The sequence below is a fragment of the Halichoerus grypus genome, chromosome 4, assembly GCF_964656455.1.
Source record: "Halichoerus grypus chromosome 4, mHalGry1.hap1.1, whole genome shotgun sequence".
Lineage (NCBI taxonomy): Eukaryota > Metazoa > Chordata > Mammalia > Carnivora > Phocidae > Halichoerus > Halichoerus grypus.
In genome coordinates, this window is record NC_135715.1 from 104538717 (window position 1) to 104561747 (window position 23031).

The 23031-nt window shown below is 40.4% G+C and overlaps 1 pseudogene; it reads left to right on the forward strand.

Moving 5' to 3' along the window:
* The first annotated feature begins 11053 nt into the window (after nt 1-11053).
* Nucleotides 11054-11987, forward strand: LOC118551664 (ras-related protein Rab-40C-like; annotated as a pseudogene).
* Nucleotides 11988-23031: the final 11044 nt, after the last annotated feature.

The window sequence follows — 23031 nt, forward strand, 5'->3', positions numbered from 1 at the left end:
AGACTTCAGAGGAGTGTATCTGCTCCTTTCTGGGAGTGAGCTGTGACAAGACCAAGGGAGGGTGCAAAGACGGTGTCTCCTTGCCCATGTTTCTATAGAATGCCTCTGCATGTGTGGCAAATCTGAAGCCTGTCCCTTTGGTTAAAGCTCCATGATAAGTAAATTAGTCTTTTTCACAGACATACTGGGGGTGTGTTTTAGTCTGTTGTCTGTGCAGTGCCCTGAGTATGGTAACCTCAAGCAATCCTATGATGTAAGTCCTATTATAGCCCAACTTTACAGATCAGGAAACTGAGGCACTTAATTGTTAAGTAAGTAAGGTTACAGTCATAAGTGATGCAGCCAAGGTTGAATTCCAGACAGTCTGGCTCCAGGATCTATGCAGACTAACCATTACACTATACTGCCTCTGCCATCTTATCACATTTTCCTAGTAAACATGTTTTTCCACTGTTAGAGACCATTATTTACAGACATTCTCTCAAAATCTACAAAAATCACTCCCTTTCTTCATTCTTAATTGATGACCTTGGTTTTTTTTTTTTTTTTTAATTTCCCCAAGAAAACAAAGTATTCAGAAGACAATTACCTCATCTTTCCATCATCAAATCTCCCAGCCTCTATAATCAGTATCCATATACCCAAGTTTCTGATATAGCAGGTGAAATATCCTTACTCAAATAGGGCTCCTAAAACTAATCTGTCTAAAAGGGAACTGACTTGCACTCCTCCTGCCTGCTCAGGAATTTGGCTCTTACATCTCATTTACTCTACTTATTGTGTCATTTCTAATGACTTATGTGCTACAGGTAGTGCTGCCCATTAAAGATTTCAATTGTTTTCCTAAATTTTCCAGTCATTAGGCAGGCCATGTGATTACTTCTGACCAAGTAAATATATAACCATCTCAGACTAAAAGAGTGAAAAATCCCATGTACACTTTTCTAGTCTTACTCTTCTGCTATAGCAATGGAAGAGTTTGCATATTTGAGATCATGCACATATAGGACCATGGAGCCTCAGTCAGACTGTGGCCTCAAGAAACTATGGATAGCAGAGCTTCCTGCCTACTCTCCCTAAACATGTAGCATGGGTGAGAAATAAACCTTTGTTGTAATAAACCACTGGAATTTGGGGCCTAATCTGTTACTTCAGCATAACTTAGCCTACCCTGACTAATAGAGCATACAAATATCTTATTAAAAAACATCTCTTGACCCTACATTCCCTTCCAGCTAGTGTCAACTTATTCTGCTTTCTTTACAGTAAAATCATTGAATGTATTATCTACATTCAGTCTCCACTCCCTTGCCTTTAAAAAAAATCTGTAATCAGGCTTTTTTCCTCACTCTTAAAAAATGTCACTAAATCCATCAGTCAGTTCAATGTCCTTATGTTATCCAACTATTATCAAGCTTTATTCTCAGTTTTGTTTATTTCACAGATGACTTTCCTTTTGTTTTAGTTGTCAGTTTCTTTTTCTCTACTCTTTCCTAAATATTGTCCTGCCCCCAATCTTGGTCCTTGGCCCTCCTCTCTATCTCCTTCAGGATCTTATCATTTCATGCATCTATATGCTGATGACACATCATTTATATACCCCATCCAGACCTCTCCCTGAAGCTGGACTCATCCCTGAGTAGTTAATAGTAATAGTTTAGAGGTATCTAAAACATAACATGTTCAAGTCAAAACTTTTTATTCCCACCGCAATCCCTCTAAATGTTGGTTTCTTTACTATTTTCCTCATTGCAGCCACTAACATTCACTCACTTCCTAGACTCAGTCATGGATGAGGGTTGTGTGCTGCTAAAATTCTAGATGGCTCCATTCTTTTCATTATTCTTTCTCCAGTCTCAACTTTACCCATATATAATCCATCAGAAAGCTCTGTTGGGTTTACTCTCAAAATATATCCATGTCCCATTACTTCTGCTCATTTCTTTAAACATCACACACCTCTAAGATACCATCTCCTTTATGGACTTTAGAAATTAACTCACAACTGGTCTCCTTGCTTCTACTCTCACCACACTACAGTTTATTCTCTACAGAGTCACTAGGGAGCTCTTTAAAACCATACATCAGATTATGTCACTTCCCCTGCAATACTCTTCTACTGCTTTTCATCACATTTAGAATATAGCCCAGCTGCTTACCAAGGACTCCCTTGGCCTACACAACTTGGCCTCTGCTACCTTCCAGCCTTACCTCCTGTTTTGTTTCTTCTGACCCTCTCCACTTCAGCTATACTGTCTTCCTTGAGGTTTCTAAAACACTCTAAGCTAGTTTTTGCTTCAAGATGTTTACATCTGCTATTTCCTTCCTATGCTGTTACCTCTCTATTGAACACTGTTTTTTAGATCTTCACACTACTTGTCCCTATATATCTTCAGATCTCTGCTTAAATATCCTCTCCTCAGAAAAGCCTACTCTGACATCTATTCTAAAACAGCCTTTCAACTTCCTACACTCTCTCCCACTTTCAATTTCTTGGTAATATTTACCACACTATAAAAATATATTCTTGTAGGGGTACCTGGGTGGCTTAGTCATTAGGTGTCTGCCTTCGGCTCAGGTCATGATCCCAGGGTCCTGGAATCGAGCCCCGCATCGGGCTCCCTGCTCCACGGGGAGTGTGCTTCTCCCTCTCCCACTCCCCCTGCTTGTGTTCCCTCTCTCGCTGTGTCTCTCTCTGTCAAATAAATAAAATCTTTAAAAATATATATATATATATACACATATATATATATTCTCGTATATACTTGTTTATTCAACTATTTAGTGTCTGTCTTCCCTAATATAACTTCAGTGCAGGAATTTGTCTTGTCTGTCACTGGATTTCCAGTGCTCAGAATAAAGCTAGGCATCTAGTAGATGCTCTGTACATTGCTATTATATTAATGAATGAATTAATAAGTCACACATGTCTACTTTTGCATATGGTTCTTTTGGAATTTTATCATTTTTTTAAATGAAAGGGGAAGATTCACTGAGGTGGAAAATATTTCTGACATAGAGAAGATCAGGAATGATGCTTAGCTGAACAAAGGCCAATTCTACAAATAGTTGACAAATTGGCTGAGTTTTGGTCAATTCATTTTTTAAAGTCACCTCCTGAAAGTGTAGGTTTTTGCAGTCATTGGATCAGCCATGCAGTCAATCCAATTCAGCCTCAGAAGTGGGAAATAGATTGAATGTTTTTAAACTTATATTTTTTATTCTCCCAACAGAGGCAGTCTGTACCTTGGGCAATTTCCAACCCAAAAACCATAAGTTTATGAAAATCTCTATAGTGTTAACCTTGTTGCATCCACTTTCCTGCTGCATGATTTCCTCTTCACATTCAAGTACTTAGAAAGCACTTGCCCTTGTTACTAGAAAAACTAATGTTGGAATCTCTTCTAATCTTCATGTTTCCTGAATTCATATTAACAGAAGGGAAAGAGACCAACAATCTCATTTGTGGTTATTCCAAATACAGCCTCATCTTCATCTTCATATTTGAGCACTAAGTTTAAGAGCAAAATTCATCACAGAGCAGAGAAAAGGGGCACATTTTAGCAGTTAATCTTCAGGACAACTTGATCCGACCTAAATGCTTTGTAATCTCTCATTAAACAAAAGCTCTAGCTTCTGTGATCCTCCTTTTTATCTATCCTTATGAAGCTTCCTGAGGTTGAAGCTGCTGCTCATGTTATTTTTATAAACAGCATAGATCTCTGCCCACAAATAGTTTTCCAAGGGTGATGGCAGCAGGGTCAACTTAGCTCAAGTGTCAGGAGTCATATTTCCCTCCCTTTGGAGACACCTGCCCAAGCAAAGCCCGAACATCCTTTGCTTGTATTCTCACTGCACAGACTTCCTGTTACTGAGCACCCAGGCAGCCAAGGGCCCTGGCTCATTAAAGCATGGCTGAGAGACTACTGTGTCTGTCTGCACCTTCTGTTCTTGAAATTCCAAGAAAAGCCTTCCATTTGTCCTGTTATATGCACTGTGCTGCACTGTGCCACACTGTACCCGTCTCCACCCAAAGTCTGGTGTGTTTGGTAGGGTCCTTTGGTGGTTGTGAAATTTTGTTTCTCTTCCTGAAGGGAAACATTAAGGAAGTTCAGGCTCTATGACTCCAGACTGATACCCTAAGGAAGAAACAGTCTAGCCAGGATTGAAATGGCTCATGCTGGCCCAGTCACTGTGAACTTCCCAACAGGCATCTTAATTTTTTTCAGGCATCTTTAATACATGCTCATGAAAGCCTGTGTATAGAGTCAGTGAAAAGCAACAATTCAAATAAAATCCAAAAATAAAATAACTTAAAATATATATCACTATGCAGAAACATCAGAGAGAGGGGTGCCTGGGTGGCTCAGTCGTTAAGTGTCTGCTTTCGGCTCAGGTCATGATCCCAGGGTCCTGGGATCGAGCCCCGCATCAGGCTCCTTGCTCAGCGGGAGGCCTGCTTCTCCCTCTCCCACTCCCCCTGCTTGTGTTCCCTCTCTCACTGTGTCTCTGTCAAATAAATAAATAAAATCTTTAAAAAAAAAAAAAAGGAATATCAGAGAGAGCAATGTGACTGTATGTACACACACACACACACTCTGCAAGGGAGCAGCTGTCCTTCTGTCTTCTCACAAGCCCATGCTCTAACCACTTGTGAAAGAGAAACAATCTCTGGATAAATCCTCATAGGATAAAGACCCATTTTGACTTTATCTATGACCTAGAACTCTGGACTCAGACTCATCGACCAGAAAGTCGCCATTGCTGGGAATGAAGAGAACTGGATTCCCAACAAGTAGCCTACTTTAATGAAAGGAGTATGGACTTTAGAATTAAAGAGACCTAGCTTTAAATCACTCAGATTCCATTTATTAACTGTGCAACTATAAGCAAGGACCTTAAACACTCTGAGCTTCCATTACCTCATATGCACAAAGCTTTTTGGAAGCATTAAAGATGATGTACATGAGGGGGCTAGAACAGAGTAAGATCTCAGGGAATTGTAGGTAGTTTCTACTATAGGCCAACTCTTACTCTTGTTGGATAAGACACACCATCTCTTTGGGCTCCAGTTTTTTCCCTCTAAGAATCAAGTCTAGGGCTCAAAGATTCAGAACTTACTGGCTACACTTATGGAAGAAAGACTGATGACATAAAGAATTAGGATTTTCTTGACAAAAGTTGATGAGTCTCTTCCTTCTCCTTGGTGTGTCTGGATGGTAGATGGGCAAAAGTTCTGTCTACATATGCATAGGTGTTAATAAAATGGGACAGGATGATGGTAAGTCCTTAGGGAAGAAAGTGTAAAATTTCCACTCTTATCTTGGCTTTGTGCTCACTTGCTCTCTCTCCCTCTCTCTTCTTCTTTCTCATTCTCTTTCTCTTTCCAAATGGAGAATAGAGAATGTACTGTCTCAGGCTTACATTTCATGAGATTATTAATATGAACATCCTTATAAAACTATAGGCAAAGATAAGCTATATTCTTAACTATGTAAACTTATTGAGTGTCTCCAGTTTGCCTTGGATATATATTATGTTCAACTCTGGACTGTCCTAGAAAACAGTAATTGAAATGAAGTTAATGTTCCTAAAGTGCCCTATATAAAGAATACTAGGTTAAAGTATTCTTTGGAATACTTGCACTTGGAGAGTTTCCCGAGTTTTCTTTCCACACCCTATATTTGATTTGTATTAGACAATTTCATCTGTCATCCAGGACTGCCATTTACTTCCTACAAAGGAAAGTAATGCAGCTGGACTCAGTGCCATCATTTTTAAAATGTGTGCATATACAAGGACTTTCTTGACCTTTTATTTAGAAGGTAGGTAATAGAATTTAGATGGGATTAATCAGTACATAGTTATATGTACACACACACACATACTGTTTTGAATTGAGTAGCTGGCATTTTTCATTTGCTTTTTTCAGGTGATCAATCTATCCTTAAATAGCTTTCAAAAGACATGAACTGGTCTGGCTCAAACCTGGAGTTTTCATTTCTTCTTATATTGATTACAGTAACTACAATAACAAGCCAATATCCACTGGGTAAAACTAATCTTTCTCATGCTGGTGAACAATTATTGAATTGCATTGACCTATTTTTCTTTAATGGTGTGAAATATGTTTAATCATTAAAAGTGTCCTCAAATTGCCTGATTCCCACTTGTTTTTCAGCTTGCCAGGGCTCAAGTGAGTCAAAGTGATAACTCCACACACCAAACCTTTTGTAAATGAATTACTGAAAGACAGAACTTCCAACCTTAGAACAAATGCTACAGATAAGATGGAGTCTTAACACTTACACCTGGCCATCTTTAGCATCATTTTGGATTTGTACTTCTGAATGGGTATAATAGTTTTCTGTTGCTGTGTAACAAATTATACAAATTAAGCAAATTTAAATTTAGGAGCTTAAAACAACACACATATTTATTATCTCACAGTTTTAGTGGGTCAGAAATTTGGGCACCTCTTAAATGAGTCCCCTATTTAAGGTCTCACAGGGCTGCAATCAGTGTGTTGTCAGCTGGATTGAGTTCTCGTTTGAAGGCTTGAAATTATCCATATCCAAACCTACTACCACTGTTGGCAGACTTTACTTTCCTCGTGGCTGCAGGATTGAGGGCCCTGGCTTCTTACTGATTGGAAGTTGGGATTGCTCTCAGTTCTTAGAACCTGCCTACAATTCCTCACCATGCAGACTTTCTCCAATGGCTGCTAACTTCATGTTAGCAGGGTGAGTCTCTACAACAATTTTGCTACCAAGGTCGTTTTAAATATGGCAGTGACATCCTTTGCTTTTGCCATATCCTATTGGTAAAAATCAAGTCACAGATCCCACCCACAGTCAAGGAAAGGGAATTATAAAAGAGCACAAAAACAGGGAGGCCAGAGGCATGGGGGTAGGGCTCATTTTACAATCTCTCCAATGAAATAGGTACAAAAGGCAAAATATTGGGAAGGGCATAAAGGAGGATTCAGGACACCAACACTCTTCAAGAAGATAAGGTTGAAGTCAGAGATGGAGACAATAATGTGACCAGCCAAGTAAGACTAACATTTGGCACATTTCTAAACTCATATTTTTAAAAATATTTGCTCCAGGGGAGGTGGGTTGGGGGATGGGTGAAATAGATAAAGGGGATTAAGAGTACACTTATTGTGATCAGCATGGAGTAATGTATAGATATGTTGAATCGTTATATTATACACCTGAAACTAATATACTATATTAATTATATTTCAATAAAAATTGAAAATATAAAAATATTTGTTCCATGTTTATATAGAGAAAAAATAAAGGGCTGTGAAGGGAGGAAAGAGAAAAAAGAATGCTGAGGACAGCAGTCAAATTTGGAAACTTACTCAGTAAAATAAATCCTTGCATTAACTGCCACCCCCTCCTTTAGAATGTCATCTAGTTACCATCTGCTATTATTCAGTTATGCTGTCCACAGCCTCACCATCCTAACCCAAAGTATCCTATAACATTGTTCCTTTTAACTACAAGTAATACTGATCAGAAGACAAATTTTGGTAAATTCAATTTTCTCTCTTTCAATTCCTGAAGATATAGCAGAGTCTAACAGATCAACTCCCAATAAGACTGTATCCTTAACTGAGCTATGCTTTTATACTTACTAGCAGAGTTTTTAAACTTGGCAATGCAAAGAATTAGGATGGGGCCTTAACCATATTAAGTTTTCTTAAAATTTTTTATTATGTTCAATTAGCCAGTATAAGTTTTGTCAAACACTAACTGGAATAACTTCTAACTATATAGGTGTCTATTTCCAACTGCCTGATTTAGGTTTCTGGAATCTTTACCTTGTTAGAATTCAGGTTTGGAGAATTTACTGTCCTATAGAGAAATTAGGGTGGAGTGTTAATGTTGTAAATGAAACTACAGAACTTCCTATAAATACTTTCATATTCTCTGAAATAAGACAACATATATGGAACAAAAAGGGAATACCAATTATGATCTAGATATCCTAAATTAGCAAAAAAAAAAAAAAAAAAAAAGGAAGGTAGGAAGGAAGGAAAGAGAGAAAAGGAAAGAATGAAAAAATAAATATACAATTAATTTTTACTTATTATCACTTCCTCTCAGGGTTTTCTTTGGAAATTCCCACCTTGGCCAGCAGAACTCCTGAGGTAAGGGCCCTAAGTAAGGGGAGCCTCACAGTAGTCTACCACCATTTGTGCTACCTGCTCGACCTCTGGAGGCACTGACTTGTGACCCAGGTTTATTGCCTCAATTATTTCAGTGCTTTCTCTCCTTTAGGAGACCCATGGGGGTGGCTGGGGGGTGGGGGGAAGCAAAAACAAAAATCCTCTTGGTTAAAAATTTATCTCTTTATCTTTTATTTTTGATTTCTGAATCATTTTTCCCCTTATTTCCAGATACAACAAAAGAAGTACCTCAAACTCACTGCAACCAAAATATTCATTGTTCCCAAAAAGCTAACCAAGGAAAACTTCATGACTACATTAGAACTTGAAGTAAGGATATCTGTGGCAGAAGAATTCCTGTACACCCAACCCAGACCTACCTTCTACCTTTTCAGCAGGAGTCATTAGCTTAGGTCAGGCCATCTCTTCATAGTCCAAAGTGGGGAAATGTGATTATTTGTTCTCATACCAGTCTCTTGCCAGACTGCCATTTTTACTCCTCTCCATGTATCAAAATCTGGCTGAGCCTTCAGGGTTCATCTTCAGTCCCTGTGACTCCTCTCTGCTCCAGTGGTCTCAACCTGGGCTGCATAGTAAATCTCCTGGAAGATCTAAAAGAAAAAAAATCCAATGTCCAGGTCCCAAACATGTTTATTCAGTTGGTCTAAAATGGAGCATGAGCATTTTTAAAGAGGTCTCCAGGTGATTCTAATGTGCAGCAAGATTTGAGGACTATTTTTACATTTAATTCCATTCAACTTGAATCATCACATTTCCTTTTGTAGTTTAATTATATTTTCCATATTTCCATGTGTAAATTTCTCAGCTTAGAGTTAAAAATCTTCTTGTTCCTCCAACTGTGGATCCTCATTTGCTCATCCAGTCAAGAAGAGCTTTTTATCTTTAAAATAGAAAACTGACTCTGCTTGTCTTAAGCTTATGTATAATGAGGGAAAGTGTCACTTTGGGGGGCATGGGGCTGAGAACATCCTTTACTGTTTAACAACCATTGTGTACAAAGAATATCAAAGCCTTACTTCCTGGTAGAATAGGAGTTAACTGTGTCATGGACTTGAGGGGTTCTTGGCAGAGCATTTGATTTAAATATCTGTTTTTACTCTTGGTGCCACATTAACAGAACTTCTGTCATTAGAGATTCATGTATTTGGATTAGATTTCACCTCTTTAGGAGCTTTTCATTAGTCATAAATAATCCTAGAAGGATTCATTAAGACCTTTGTGTGAAAGCTCACTGGGTCACTGTTGCTTGCAATAAGAGGAGGCATATACAATTACCATTTGTAATAGACTTTGTCTCTTTTCTCTATGCTCTCCATAAAGGCAGAGCTGTGCTTGTATTAACTATTATGTCCCCAGCACCTAACTCAATATCTGGACAAAGCAGATTATAGTAAATGCCTTTGAATGAATGAATGAATGAATGAATGATGAATAAAAGAATGAATGATCACACTTGAGCAAATGGATAGCCACAATTAGTTATGAATCCTGAAAGAATAGAAAGAGAAAGAAAAAAAAAAAAAGAATTCTTGGAGGAAAAACATTACCATGTCATAGTTTTCCTGGAGTTTGAAGCTTTGCACAACCTTATCTCATAAAGTATGTTAAAGACAATTCCCTAATAGTTCCATTTTGAGGCTGTTGACTTTTTTTGCTGGGATTTCCCCCCACCATCTTTTTTCTTCAATAATATTAATAAAAAGAACAATCAGAGCTACCATTTATTGAGCTTTTACTAAGAACCAGACATTATACTAATTACTTAGGTATTTTTATTGATCCTCTCAATAACTCTATGAGGCGGGTATTTTCATTACCAATTTACAGATGAGGAGACCTAAACTTACAGAGGATATGTAAGTTCTGACAATCAAATGACAGATGTGGGATTTGAGCCACAGTCTGTCTGATTGGTTTCATTGGATCCTGATGCTCCTCCTTTCATCTGCTTTCCCTGACCTCAACATATACTCTTTCTCCTTCTATCTCTTTCACACGGTCACACATACACCTTAGGCATGAGGATGCAATTTACCCTCTCTGAATATATGGTAGCCTGAAGAGGTTTGAGTTGGGAGGCTACAGGCAATATTCCAACGATAAGGATCAACACAGCTTCTGGAATTGAACTTAAAATGCACACAGTTTCTCTGCAGCCAATATGCAGAGGAAAATATGGTGAGGTCTTAATGTATTTTGTTCCACAAGGAACAGTGGGAAGGGTCTTGAAACAGCAATTAAATACTCTGCGTCAGTAATCCAGTTGTCATTTTTGCTTAAAACTTATTGGCCAAGGGTGCCTGGGTGGCTCAGTTGGTTAAACGTCTGCCTTCAGCTCAGGTCATGATCCCAGAGTCCTGGGGCATCGGGCTCCCTCCTCAGTGGGGAGCTGGATTCTCCCCCAGCCCCTCCCCCCACTCATGTGCTCTCTCTCTCAAATAAATAAAATCTTTAAAAAAAATTATTGGTCAGAACAAGCCACATAATCCCACTCATCCACAAGAAGGTAGGTAAACACAATCCTACCAGGTATCCAAAGGGGCATGGGGACAATGTGGTCAGTGGGTAGTACTAATGACTATGACAGGAGAGACTTGATATGATTTATATTTATAAAGTATCATCTTGGCTATTATATGGAGAATATATCATGGAAGCAAGAGCAGAATAAGCAAGAATACTGGTTTAGGGACTACTTCAGTTACCCATGGAAGACATGCTAATGGTACGGAGGTTGTTAGCAGAAGCAGGAACCTCAAGTTGAGGTGAGACAGGTGGTGCCGAGGAGGGACCGCCTTGCGCTGCCTCCCTGAAACACCACGAGTAGGTTGGTCTGAGGGCTCCCAGGGGATGTCCCGTGGCCTCCTACCCAGCCAGCACCACGAGCATAGGGTTGCGTCCTGTGTGCACATGATCAAGGATGGGACCCAGAGCAGTCTGGTCAAGAGCTATAGCTACCTGCTCAAGTTCTTGCTGGTGGACGACAGCGACGTGGGCCACGGCAAGATCCTGGAGCGCATGCAAGAAAGTACCGCCTGGGCTGCGTTAAGCCTGCAGTAACCGGATCGACTACTAGATGACTACCATCCTGCAGTGGGGCCAGTGGGTCAAGCTGGAGTTCTCGAACGTGTCTGGCCAGCACAGGTTGTGCACGGTGTTCAGGGGCGTTCAGAGGATCCTCCTGGTGTGTGGCATCACTAAGGGCTGGTCCTTTTATAGTGCAAATGAGTGTATCGAGGAGATCAATGAGCATGCCCCCCAGGGTTTCCAGGATCCTGGCCGGGAACTTGCCACACCTGGCTTTCAAATAGCAAGTCGTGATAGAGCAGGTGTGCCTGCCCTGAAAAGAACTGCCCAACCTTATTCAAGGGCAGCCAGCTGTACAACCTCAGCGTCATCAGGTCCTTCACTCAACCGTCCGGCATCGTGCTCGTGCAGCACGGCATGGAAAAGACCTGTTGGCCCAACCAAGTGCTGAGGCCATTGTCTCCTACACTCCTGTACCCCTCAAAGACAAACTCCCACTGCCAGTTACCTCAAGTCCTTATCACTTGGCAACTGCATCCAGGATGCACCTGTGCTGCTACTCACTGGCAGGTGGGGTAGGCAATGGCGTGGCCACAAGGGTTACAGCCTCAGGAGGTCCGAGTCCATCCGTCTCAGAACTGCTTGTGGAGCAAACGCAGTATCTATTGGGGCAGGCCGGATGCGCTCTGGCAGGGTTCGCCCTTGGCGAATGCTCCTGGCCCAGCTGGGAAGCATCAGGATGCGCCTAGTGGGTTAGGCTGTCTCAGCCAGAACAAGCCCCGCCAAGGGCTGCAAGGCTCGTGCTGTGGGAAAATTAAGCAGAACAAGTCCAGGGCCCGGTGGTGCAGCTGAGAAGCAGCCAGGAGGCAGTCCCTAGAAACCCAGGAGGCCTGGGTCTCCTTTCTTATTTATTTAGATGTTTTACCTCTTTTGTACATTTTTAAATCACCGGCAGGGTTTCTTCAGTGTAGCCAAGTGGTTCCCATGTCAGCTGTGGGGATGAACTTGAGACATTTGGAGAGGAAGGGGATTTGAGGCAAAGGCGGGAAGGAATCTGCTGTCAAAACTTCAATCTTTCTTTGAAATCACATACGCTTCACATAAGGGTATGGGGACTGTGTGGGGGCCACTGGGGACAAGGGAATAAGTGAACCCTTTGGAAGCTTTGGGCAGTAAGTACCACCCCTGGCTACCTGCACCAGCCTTTATGAGCACCATGGGTTTTTGTTTTTTCATCTTGCTTTGTTTTGTTTTTTAAATCAGTGTCTCATTTTAAGGTAGAGCAAACACAACTCTAGTGATGGATTGAGAAAAAAGTTTTAAGGGTGATTGATGAGTTTTGGCATGAGCACCTGGGTCAATTAAGCTGTTTATTGGTAGAATATTAATGGTAAGGATTAGATTAGAGATGGTAGTGAGAATCAAGATGCTTGCTTTTTTGGATATGTTAATTATCAATGCCCAGGTTTACCAGACAAAAGTCCAGGGGAAGGTTAAGGAGTCATCAGCTTAGAGGTGATGATGTGTATACCTGAGAATCACCATGAGACCAGCTAAGAAGTGAGTATCGTAGAGAAGATAGAAGAACAAAATTACTGATACCTTGGACAATGTGGGTAGAAGGTGTGTTTTATTATTATTTTGAATAGTGGAGACTAACAATGCATTTGTATTGTGATGGGAAATGGGTGATTCAGGGAAGATGTGGAGTACCTGCAAAAGCAAATTCCTTGGGAGGGAGAGAAGAATTAGGACACAATAAATTCAAACTCACTTTGAAAAGTATAACATGCTAATTCAGGAAAGTTCTTTTAGTAGGAGTAAACTATGCCCTCCAGAAAGAAAAACTCGGTCCTGACTTTAAACTGTCAGTGATAAAGTTTGAGGAAAAAACCCAAGATGTGCATTAAAAAATTCTGAGAGACGATTTCAAACAACACTAAACTTTCTTCTACAACTTGGGGCATAGCATCAACATGATATAATTTAGATAGTGAAGTCCAGCTGATTTAGTGACTCTAAAATCCCACCAAAAGAGTGCCAATGCCAACTTCATTGCTAATGTCCTTGTAAGATTCTCCTGCCTTGTTCAAATTAAAAACTCTCCCAAGATTTCCTTCAGTTACAAAACAAAGAAATATGCTCTAATCAACATGCATAATTATGCATATTATAGTGTGAAGATGATCAACTCGTCTCTTGGAAATTTATGGTAACCACGATTTAATTGTGCTTTCCTAGGGTTTCAACACAGCCTCTCTGGTTCCTGGGCAATTTCTTTCCCCCACAATTAGCCACAATTCTATATAAAGGGGAGTGTACTCTCCCCATTCTCTCCCTACCCTACTGCTCTATGATATCAGCTTTTACTACCTGAAAATGTTATTACTCCAATATCTATAATGGCCATTGTATTAGCCTGGTAAATCTTCCATAACAAAATACCAAAGACTGGGTAGCTCAAACAACAGAAATGTATTTTCTCACAGTTCTGGAGACTAGAAGTCCAAGATCCAAGTGTGGGCAAGTTTGGTTTCTCCTGAGGTCTCTCTCCTTGGCTTGCAGACAGCTGCCTTCTCTCTGTGTCCTCACATGGCCTTTCCTCTTCGCAAGTGCAATCCTGGTGTCTCTCAAGGACACCAGTCCTATTTGTTTTGCAACCCCTCCCACCTTATGAAGTTATTTAACCTTAGTTGCCTCTATAAAGGCCCTATCTCCAAATACAGTCATATTAGGGGCAAGGGCTTCCAAATGTGAATACAATTAATTCCATTGCAACCATCTTTCTAATAAATTCAATGGCAATTCTGGCTTTACTTGAATAATGTGGTTTATTTCATACTTTTTATAACTCTCTCTTTACAAAAATTATTTTTAATCCCCCTCAATTTCCATGACACGACCCTTTTTTTATTGTGCTTTTTCATTGGCTATTCCTACTCTGTCTCCATTCAAATTTCTCACCTCACACCTTCCCCTAATTTTTGTTAATCTCTAGGCTCAATCCTGAGCCCCTTCTTAAAATGATTTCACTAAGGGGTATTATTCATGCCATAGTGCAAACATGATCTGCTTAGTACTGAAATACACTTTTATAACTTTAGCCTAGACCATTCCTCAAGCCTCAGAGTCACATGTATTCACTTTCTATTGAGCATCCTGGAAACTACCAAACGTTTCTAAGACACACACAGGAGTTCAAAACATAGTTGGTTCTCAATATGTATTTGTTGAGTTCCTTAATTTCACTCATTCATTCATTCGAAAATAGTCATTGATCACCTACTAAAAAGCAGGCACTGTTTTAGGTACTTGGAATACATCTGTGAACAGGAGAGATCAAGATCCTTATCCTCAAGGAGCTCCCATCATAGCAGATAAGCAATGGTCAATGAACATGTTAATCAATGGAAGATGTTAAGTGCTAAGATTAAAGAAAAAGTAGAGCAAGATAAGGGGGATCAGGAATGGGACAAGGCGGACGGCTGACGGATTAAAGTAGATGTTCAAGAGAATCTCATTGAGAAAGGGAGATTTGAACAAAGATTTGAAGGAAGTGAATGAATAAATACAGGTAACCACAGGCATCTCAAGTCCAAAATCTCCAACACATCTCTTTCCTAATATTCTCAATGTGACTGTCATTCATTCTTCTACTAAAGTGACCATACAAATCTATCTGCCAAAATGGGACACACCGGAGTATAAAAGGATAGTACTACAGGCTTGGACAAACTTGGGTGTCTAGATATGTGGATAACTAGCTGTCACCCCAGGCAGAAACCTGCCAGTCATCTTTGCTTTCTCTCACTCCCTCATTTCTCCCTTCCCCCACATCTTCTCCCAATAGATTACCAAGTCCTTTTGGTATTACCTCTAGAATATCTCCTCTTCTGCACTTCTACTACTGCTGTCTCCATTCAGGATCTCAGGATCTGTGACTAGGATAGACAGATGAGCTTAAAAATGATCCCTTGTTCTCTCCATCCATTTCCCCTCAAATCCCTTCCCTATACCTCAGGCAGAATCTTCTTAAACACTCAAATCTGACACTCTCATTTAAAATATTTTTTTGAAAGAGGGGAGTGACAAGTGTGGGCAGAGAACACATACAGAGGGCTGACAAGAACACTGGTCCCAAACACTCTCCTCGGTGGCCATCACCTACTCACCATGTGTAGGCCAACCTGGCCTGTGAGTTCTTGCCACAATCCTGCTCTGCTGAATGCCTTCCCCAAAAGGTAAGAACACAGGAGAATCAGCCAGTTTATCTTTGAAAGCCACAATTTCTGCAATTTCAAGTCTAAAACTCAGTGCCTCACAAAGATTAAATGCCCATTATTTGTCCTTAAGATGTGGGAAATTAAAAATATATCAGATCTCTCTGTATTTCTTATTTCAGCCCAAATGAATCCAATTAGGTTTCACTGCAAACTATAAAATACTCTAGGCCTATTTCCTCTTTAAATTGATTATAAATGTTGATGCTCTTAAGTATAAGTGCAAATTAATCTAGGGAATTCCATGAAATTTTATTTCTTAATTATGCAATTTAAACTAAATTACTTAACTAAAATGACTACTCTGGCTCCTAAAATTGTTCAAGTTCAGACAAATGTAATCAAATGTAACATAGTGATTTTTCACTTGGCATAAACCCTTTTGTCAAACTCATTTCACTGCTTTGGACTTGATAGAGTGGAGAGGTTCCACTCTCGAGGAGGGTGATCTCTATTGAGACTGGGAGGCAAGACCGGGTGACGACACTCAGGCCAATTGCAGGAGTTTCTGGAAAATGGAAACGTGATTTCCATTAAACTGAGAAAGGGACCAAGGGCTTAGACTGCCCAGAAATTAAACTTTCTACTGATACACATCTGGCAATGCTCCAGTGAGCGCAATCCATTTGGCCAGACAGATGGACTAGTCCTGGCAGCTTTTCTGTCTCATGCACAAAGCACTTCAGCCTGGGGAAGAGAAAAATCCCCAAACAAAAATATAAATAGAGAAGACTCCAGCATTGTGGCTAAACAATGGAGAAGACTTGTGGTCTTACAAATGAGATTTCTACAACATTGTGCATTTCAGACATTCCAACTGTTACCTTTTTTTCTTGATTTTTAATAGCTTATTTATCATGGGTGAAGGATGAGATTACTTATCTGAGGCCCCGTGCTTTTGGCAGAAAACCTTTATAATGCTCAGTTACTCTCTCCTGGAGGAAAGAAGGCAATTTCTAGCCTCTGTTTGAGAAAAGATACTAAATAATACCAACAAAGAATGTTGATAAAATCCTAACTGAAAAAGATCATTTGAAAATGCAAACTTTTACACTGTTGACTATCAAAGGGACTCAGGCTAAAAGGATGGACTCACCAAAGAGATTATTTTTTTTCTCATTTGGGAAGACTTACCCTTTTCTCACTTTCTAACACCATGAGTCCAATTCAAGTTCCCCATTAGCCTGAATGACAATTTTCTTCTGTCAGTCAAACTGTGCATCTGAGTTGAAGTCCATTGATCATCCATCAGCTGAACTGCCATGGCTACTCAATAATCATGGCCCATTTCCCATCCTTAAGTCGGATGCCTAGTTGAGCGTGTGACATCCCCTGAGTGGTCTAAGCATGTTTTCTCTTTCCTCACCCAGAGTTTGCTAAGGGAGGAATGCAGAGACAGAAATTCATTCTTAGCACTCATCCCTATATATGCCTTTCATAATTATGGACTTCTAAAATTATTCTAAATATATATTTTAACTCACTTATCAATAGATTATTGGAGGGGGTAGGTTGGAAGGTGTGGCATAAAATTTTTTAAAAATTAATGTCTTTTATAAATAAATAAAATCTTTAAAAAAAGTTAATGTATTTTACTTACTGAACTTTTTAATCTAATACATTATTTTTTGTCTTTAAATACATGGAGTCATCCAAAACTTAAAATATGGTCCTTCCTTCCGTATCTCTTTCCCTCTCTTCCTTCTAGCAAAGATTTACTTACATCCCATTCTGTGCCAAGTACCACACTGAGGATTTGTGTGAATTATCAGTACAATAAAGCATTTGGGGTGAATTCCAGGTTTTGTATGTAAACTACCTACATTTCCATTAGCTAATCTTTAAGTTTCTTCCATTATTTGCATCTTGATGAGATGTCAAGTTCCAGATCAAATATCATAAACAAGAGGTCCTATGTGGAATATTTTCCCGTGTCTGTGGTTCTCGTGGTGTTGGGCTATATATTATCTAGCTTGTTTGGAGAACTAGATTGCTTAACCCAGTCTCATCTTCATTCAGAAATAATGGGAATTCCCTTTCTTTGTTTCAAGTAAGGAGTAATATAATTTTCTGTCTTTTAATGCCAGCTGCCTTTTCAGAATCAATCCTTTCACTCTTCCCAGCACTTCTGCACCCAGTCCGTTACGACCATGGGCTCAAGCTCCTGATAAAATCCTCAGAATCATGGCATGCTACAGTCTTTTGAAGGGTCATTTCCTTAAATATGCTTTCTACCATAGTATGAGTTTATGTTTCTTATATTGCTTTCTTTTAATGTCTCTGTGAAATAAATCTAGAGTACTAGGACTGGAATTTTTCAGGCAAATATTGTTTAGCAGATATTTTCAGAGACACAAGGAAGTTTGCTACCGTCAAGCCCTCAGCACGTTTGCCAAGTGGGCATAGTTTGACCTTATCCTATTATCTAGTACTTTCCTTTCTCGAAGGCCTTGTGCTGCCACTCATCCTTTTGCTGGTCAAAGTAAGAACCAATTTATTTATTTATTTATTTATTTATTTATTTATTTATTTATTATTTTAAAAATTTATTTATTTGAGAGAGAGAGAGAGCACACGCACAAGTGTGTGTGGGGGAGGGCCAGAGAGAGAATACAAAAGAGTCTTAAGCAGACTCTGTGCTGAGGGCAGAGCCCTATATGGGGCTTGATCTCACAACCCTGAGATCATGACCTGAGCCTAAACCAAGAGATGGATGCTTAACCCACTGTGCTACCCAGTCAGCCCAACAAGATCCAATTTTAAAACTCAGTTTAATTGAGATGTAATTTACATGTAATTCAATGCATCTATAATAATGCCTTTTGGCAAACATATACACCATGTGATCACCACCGCCACAATCGAGATAGAGAACATTTTTATCAACCCAAAAACCTCCCTATGTCTCTAGGTCGATCCCCCACCCATTCTACATCCTGACCCCAGGCCACCACTGATCTGCTCTCTGTCACCATGGTGAGTTTGATTATAAAACTGTAGTTCTAGAATATCATACTAATTGAATCACCCACTATGTGTTCTTTGTGTCTGACTTCTTTTACTCATAATGTTTTCAGGATTCATCCATGTTCCTATGTGTATTGGTAGTTCATTCCACTTTAGTACTACTACTTTCCATTTTATGGATATATCACAACTCTTTGTACATTCACTTTTTAATGGACATATGGGTTGTTTCCATTTTTTTGGTTTCTCTTTGTTTTTCTGCTTAGGTAAATTTGCTATGAACTTACCTGTACAGACTTGGTATAATATATCAGGGTGTTTTTATAAGAAGAAATATAAAATGAGTATTCAAGGTCTGTAAGTTCAGACGCCAAAGGAAAGAGACAGCTAGTATAAATGAACGAAGTAGACTAAGTGTTAGGTAAAGGGGGGAGGTGAGGGATGTGGCAATTGACCACAGATCTAGTTTTTAACTCTTGCCTTATGAAATAATGTTAAGAAAGTTGAAGTGATAACGTACTGCAGCATCAAAAGCAAGGTATTGTAGGTCAACTCATTCCTTGGATCAGGTAACAAACAGTTCTTTTCAGACTTTTTTCTCTCCCACAGGCTAAAGTATCATTAAGAAGGCATCATTAAGAAAACAAATTTAGTTTTAGACAGCCTTGGGTTTGAATTCATGATCCACACCTACTAACTGCATGACTTTAAGCAGGTTTCTCTATGTTTCTGAACCTTTGTTTTTTATTAGCAAAATGGAGATAATAATGTTGTCGATTTCATCATAAACAAAATTAAAGTATTATCTGCTATTAGTTTAAACATCCTTTCTCTCACTTTGGCATAAGCTACAATATTATTGCATGTCTTCCACATGCCAAGCCCTATGTGAGGCACATGACTCTCATTATCTCATTTTATTAAATCCACCTCATTAGCTAGACAAGAAACTAAGGCTGAGATAGGTTAAAAACCATGTGATGAAAGCAAAAATAGGGACCACTGGCTCTGCCTGGGACTTACCTGCCAGGCTTCCTCAAAGCATAAGCCAACAGCATAATGATTTCATTGACTTCGGATGTATCTATACATTTGTAAAAGGCTCAGACACATTTGAAGGGAACTCCACTTTGCAACCATTTCAGCTTCTTCCACTCGTCCATAACCTATAAGTCTGATATACTCATAAAAAGCTGGAGGCCAAGTTTTTCTGAGAACTTGTCTTTGGCCAACTCTAACCCTACTGTCAAAAATGTGCCTCCTCCACTAGACTGTGAGCTCTGTCCCCAGGGCCTGGCAGGGTGCCTGGCACATAGTAGGAAGAGATCATTTTATGAGCACAACTTGAACACAGTTTTCCTCACATCAAATTCAGGAACCAGAATCTTTAGATAAAGAACAAGTACTCCCTTCTAAATCCCATGGTGTATATTGCTGTAATCGTTACAATATCTTTAGTAGCTTAAGCAACCACTTGAGTGGTCTCAGTTGGCCTCATGACCAAAAATGTATCTCTCTTGGTATAATATTGAGTCACTTATGTTTAAAATGATGCCACTTGCCCTCACTGAGTTGCTGTTGTTTCTTTGTCTATAAAATAAGGGTACAGACCAGGAGCTTTATAAGATCCTTTACAGCTTTTGATTTTCTATAATTCAAACAGTACTCACTGGTTCCTCTCCCAGTTCCAATAACTTTGAGGTAACCTGGCATTTTTCTGAGGTCAGGTTCCTATAGAGCAGTGGCTCTCAGGACCAGCAGTGTCAGCAATGACAAGTTCACTAAGCTTGAGAACCACCCCTGTTGAAAGGGAGAATGCCATCCCTCTCTGTCTCGCCCGAGTCTTTCCTTGAACATCAACCCTGGCTCCAACTCCATTGCAGCTGCCTGCTGACTCCTCCTGCATTCTGCAGAGAGGAGGGTGCCTGGAGAGTTCTTTAAATTCCACTCGCCCTGCCCTATGACCCAACGTGACGTCTTTGTTGGCCTCATTAATGAATTAGGAGGATTCTTGAAACAATGGCATCTTTCTAAAACTGAGCATCAGTCTATAAGCAAAGGCTATTGAATGGTTTCCGCCTGGTGGAGGGGTGAAGGTGTTTGGCGTGTGTATGTGGCTGGGGAGGATCAGATGAAGAAAAGCTTCTGCCTGAGCATCTTATTAATGAAGGAGCTTTACTTTTGAATTTTGATGTAGTTTCTAAGTTAGTTTATGTGAAAGATGGTCATTTCACTTGTGTCCCATATTTGGAGCATACTTCCTGTGGTGTATTGTGAATTATTTTTAAAATAATTGCTGTCCTAAAAATAAAATAAAATAAAAATAAAATAACTGCTGTCCTTATCTCATAAACAACATAATTGTCTTACATTGGGTTTTCATAAAAGTATTTGTTAATATATTAAATTCTTGGGCCCTATGTTTGCATGATAGTGGACAAGAGCCTCGGTATATCAACTTGTCTTGGCCTCTCTTTCTGTGAGAAACTCTGGGAAGGTACTCAAGCGTCTAGATGAGCAGATCAGAGGATACAACATTAGGACCCAAATGGATAGAATGCAGCTTATGCTAATAAATTCGTCTTAAAACTGAATTCCCTCAGGCATTTAAGGTACTCCCGAATTTCATGTCTTATTCTCATTCATAAGTCAACACACATGTATCAAGTGCTTACTCTGTGCCAGACACCATACTAATACTGAGGAAACAAAGATGAAAAAGATAGCCCAGATCTCAAAGTGCTCACAGCCTACCAAGGGGAGAGACTTAATAAATACCGTAAGAGAAGTATGTATATGATACAGAAATTCATGTTAACTGGGGAGAAGAGAAAGTGTTCTGGGAAAGACACCTTAGATAATGATTAGGAATGTGCCCCACTACTTTACAGCAAAGAACAACTGGGGCAGAGTCCAGAGTATCTGAACAAAGAGGGCGATTGTAAAGAGCCAGAGCAGCTAGCTGGGTTTTGGGGCAGGCAAATACTTAAATCTCTGAACCTCTCACTCCCTCCAACATGCAGTCTATATTTGTTGAGAGTTTTATGCCTAAGAAAAGCCACGGTACTGAAAACAGGGACTGTTGCATTCCTCCCTCCAGGTCAGCCCGGGGCACCCAGAAGCTGGCAACCTGGCTCCTCAACAGCTGGGCCTCGCAGCTGCAGGGAACCATAAGGCTCTGCATTCTCCTCCCTAGACAGTGTAGACAGATTAAAAAAAAAAAAAAAAAGATAAAGAAAAGAAAGCCCTGCGTTAGTGCAAACAGATCCATATATCAGCAGAGAGTTATCAAGGTTAATGAGAAAAATTATCTCATCAGAACAACCCCCCCCCCAGTTGGAGGCCCGTGGGCTGGAGCTGCCCCCCTCTAACCTGCTAGCGCTGGGCCTCCAGTACAATGTGATCCATCAAAGTCACTTCCTCTGCTTTCCCACTTCACAGGGGGCGCGTGGCTCCCCTCCCACCACTGGGGAGGAAATCAGTGGGAGGGAGAGTCCCCACAGGTGGGCACGGGTCATAAGGGGGATGCCAAGTGTGCCAGAAGTGGAAAAGGGAGAAGGGGACTGCGCCCCAGCCCTCCTTCAGGGAGCCCAGAACCAAGGATAGCCAAGCAGATGCCAGGGTAGGGAGGGAAACATGCGCCCTCCACACGCACAAACACACACACACACACACGCATATACACCATACAGTGCATGTACTGTACACAGCACATACCATACATACAACATGAACATACACCATACACATACAGTCACACCCACGCACACACACCATGCATGAACATAACACACACACACACGGGCATGCTCTGTGTCCTGCTATCATTTGTTTTCAATCTTTCGTCCTTTATCAGAAATAACAACTGTTTAGCCAGACCCATTTTCATAAACCCTGTCCTTATGGTTCCTTTTGGCAGAAGCGTGGAATCTCTGCTGCCAATCCTGTGGGTAGAGAATTTATTGTTTCCTTTTTGTTGCAGTTATTATGGTGGTGTTGGTTTAGTTTTGCTTTGTTCCGGAGAAGGCAGGAGTCCGCAGAGAAGTGGCCAGGAAACCACAACTTTTGCAGGTGGGCTGTCCAACGTGTAATGGCAGTTTGCCTGGCCGCTGCACTCACTTCCCCCTTCCAGGGCCCGGTTCTCGTCCTTCCTTAGGTGAACGGCAAACCTACTACCAGCAGGGGGCGCTACTCTTGCATGGGCCCCTCTTCCGCTGGCCACGCCTCTCTATTCTTCGTGCTCTTTCCTCAAGCCCCAGCTTGGGAAGCTTTCAGCCTTCAATGATCTTCCCTCTCCTTGGGCATTCTGCCTAAAGTTCCAGTAACTTTAGTACTCCTCTGTAAAACAAGGTTTAGCTAGTAATTTATGTCGACTTGTATTCTCACTAGATTTCAAGGATGTCAGTCTTGACTTCTCCAGCCAGCTTGGAAGCGACTGCAGGGCATGATCAGTGTTTTAACGCAGTCTGACATGCTCCCTCAGCATCTGGCAAAATGCAGGTAGCTGGTTTGTGATTTTCGTCTTAAGCCATGACCAATAGATTTTATATTCAT